This window comes from Antrostomus carolinensis, unplaced genomic scaffold, assembly GCF_000700745.2.
Source record: "Antrostomus carolinensis isolate BGI_N321 unplaced genomic scaffold, ASM70074v2 scaffold2591, whole genome shotgun sequence".
Classification (NCBI taxonomy): domain Eukaryota; kingdom Metazoa; phylum Chordata; class Aves; order Caprimulgiformes; family Caprimulgidae; genus Antrostomus; species Antrostomus carolinensis.
The window spans coordinates 91428-94342 of NW_010294657.1; the positions used below are offsets into that span (position 1 = coordinate 91428).

The window sequence follows — 2915 nt, forward strand, 5'->3', positions numbered from 1 at the left end:
TTCCTTGGTCCTAAGGCAGTCTAGCACAGAGTTGAATTGTTCTCCTGAGGTAAGTTACATCTGACTCTTTACAGCTTTTAGAAAACAAAAATGGTCAGAAGCTGAAAAGCTCACAACATTTCCCTGCCTGCCCTGTAACGAACAGCCGAAGTATCTCTACAAATGCTTTCGGTTAGAGCTGGTAAGCCAAGAAACCCACAAAACTCATAATATTAATCAAATCACATAGTCCTTAAGGACTAAGTCTAACATTTCATTTACTACATCAGGGGAAAAATTTCTGACCGAGGTAGGAAATGGTTTAGCTCTCATTTAAATATATGTGCTCTGGCTCCTACAGCGCACTTCAGCACCAGTTAAACAAGAGCCTTATAATACTTTTCCTTCACCTCCTATGACTAGATTTTAACATTCATGTGCCAATAAGGGAAACTTGTTCTTTCCGTGCTGGCAAAAATGCCTCCACATGCAGCAGCTTCTTGGTGTCAGTTACGTAAAGGGGAAGTAGTACAATGGAGTGACGCTCTGTATCTATGGAGAGAAACTGATGTATAGACTTGATCCTCTATGTTGACATGCAAAAAAAAAAAAAAAAAGTACGATACCATTGGTAATAAAACAAAACAAGACAAATATCTTTCTGTAAGGCAACAGACTGTGTGTTTTGGAATATGTCTTTTTGATCTATTAGAGTTTCATGTACATATTTATCTGAAGACACGGGAAATACAAAGCCAGACATTATTATTTTTGCAATAGATTTAATGTAAATTCAGTTATAGGGTTTATAGGATGTTGACTGCCTACTCTATCAGATGCCTTACCACATCCCACTGTTCTGCTGGCACCTCTTAGCTGCTACCTTTGTTGGCCCAGATTCATTCATTACATTCACCTGTGAAATGCTTGGAGAGAGAAACCTAGCTGTTCCACACGCTCACTGTGGTGAAGGAAAGAACATGTTTCAGCCCAGGAGAGATTTGAATTGCCCTTTGGAGATGTTTCTTTCTTCTCACTGAAGACAGGAAGAGCTGAGGACAGTAGCACGGCCAGCAGAGGGGTCTGCCTTGTGCCAGGTTGGACACATCTGATGTGTGAACAGGGGAAAGAGGGGAAATTAAAAGGACTTTTCCTGGTGATGGAATGTAGGTTTATTCACTCTCTACCAGCTCTTCACCAGAAGAAGGAAATGGAGTTGAACAGTCACCCATCCTGGTTCCAGTTTACTGAACTTTCAGCAACTGCAACTCTCCCTCAACTGTTTTCAACGCCACTACTTTCCCAGCTTCTGCTCCAGCTGTTGTTGAGGCTGAAGCATCACAGTGTGTTTCTTCCCATTCAGAAAAGTATATGGCAGACAAAACTGCCACTGCATATGAGCTATAATACCTCCATGTACTCAGGGCAGCACGTTGATTTACCCCTGGAGTATAATGCACGTACGTGCAAGTTTGTGTAATGTGGCAATTTTCTTCCTGTACTCGGAGACAATATAGGGCTTTTATAAAATGAATCTATGAATGTATTACATCTAGGTATCACATGCTCAGGCAATCCTCTTTAAAAGTCTCTTTTGATGGTTAGAGAAAATTTTCCTCCCATTTTATTTTGGGAACATGTATAAGTGGACATTATGAAGTACATTTTAATATTGCCTAGATTAAAAAAACCCTCTGTTATTAGTAGTATCACTCATGGTAACACCATGAAAGTCAGGTACCTAATTTCACAGACACGGTGAATTGAGGAAGTTGAATTTTTCTGTGGAGCAATTTGAAAGAAAAAGCATCCGTTGAGTACTTTTATTTTGGAATGTGTCAATTTTTCTGCTGAAAGCCTTGAAGGACTGTGCAATGACCTGCTTTTTTGTTTGCTTCTACATGACATTCCAATGTTTCATCTAGGAAATGTGCTACATTTTTTTAAGAACATATTTTTAAAAGGCATTTCAACCTCCATTTAAAAAAGTTAAAACATCAAAATGAAATAACATAATTCAAAACATAACTAAAATATTTGTTCTGAAATATTCCTTTGACATGAAAAGAATTTGTTAATTTTCTCATGGGAAACACATTAATTTTCTATTGGAATTAGCATATGCCTTTGAAAAAAACCCACAATTTAAACTGAACTGAGCTGTTTAGTATAGAAACTTTCTGCTAAAAAAGAAATGTTTGATCAGCTTTATTCATATATAGAAAGTTGAAAGAATTGGTCTAACTTTTAGAGCTGCCAAGCATTCATAGATTGCTTTGAAGTTAATAGTAATTCAGAGGTGTTCTGCATTTTTGCAAACCAAGCCACTTGTTTTGGTTTCAAAGTACTGTAATTTGTGATTAAGTTTAAGCATTTGCATCTGAAAAAAACCCACAAAAAACTGGTCTACTAAAAGACAATACGTGCTTCTTTTTCTTCCTTCTTTCCAAAAATGCATGAGGTAAGAAAGCAAGAGAACCAAACCTCTTTGTGGTTTGGCTGATGCAAGGACCACTGCTTCCTCTTCTCTCGCATGTATGCATGATAGAGAGTTAGCAGAATAATGCAGAAGAATTGCCTCAAAAAATTAATTTCTACTATCCAGTCCAGACAGCCCAGAGATTTTTCAGAAGATATTTTCTGAGCCCTCATCTCAAAAGACAAGAAGGCAAAAGTTCCCTTTTCATCTTGAAGTGAATAAAGAACAGTTTTATATTTTAGTAGTACATAAAGATTATTTTTATACACAGTTCTTCCCAGAGGTTAGAGAATTTTTTCTTGATTCCATATCAAATATGTGGAAATCCATAATATCCATGGTTTAAACTACAGATGGTTTCAAATTAGGAACTTTTGTACAATTCTTTTGTTCTTTGAATTTGATCTAGATTGATTCTAAAACCATTGTGTAACTGGCCTTGGACTATTAACATTTT

General features: G+C 36.9%; 1 protein-coding gene across 1 annotated transcript in view; it reads left to right on the forward strand.

Moving 5' to 3' along the window:
* LOC114819057 (interleukin-5 receptor subunit alpha-like) overlaps positions 1-2915 on the forward strand; it is an 18509-nt gene that overhangs the window by 10314 nt on the left and 5280 nt on the right. The gene's annotated exons all lie outside the window — the stretch shown is intronic.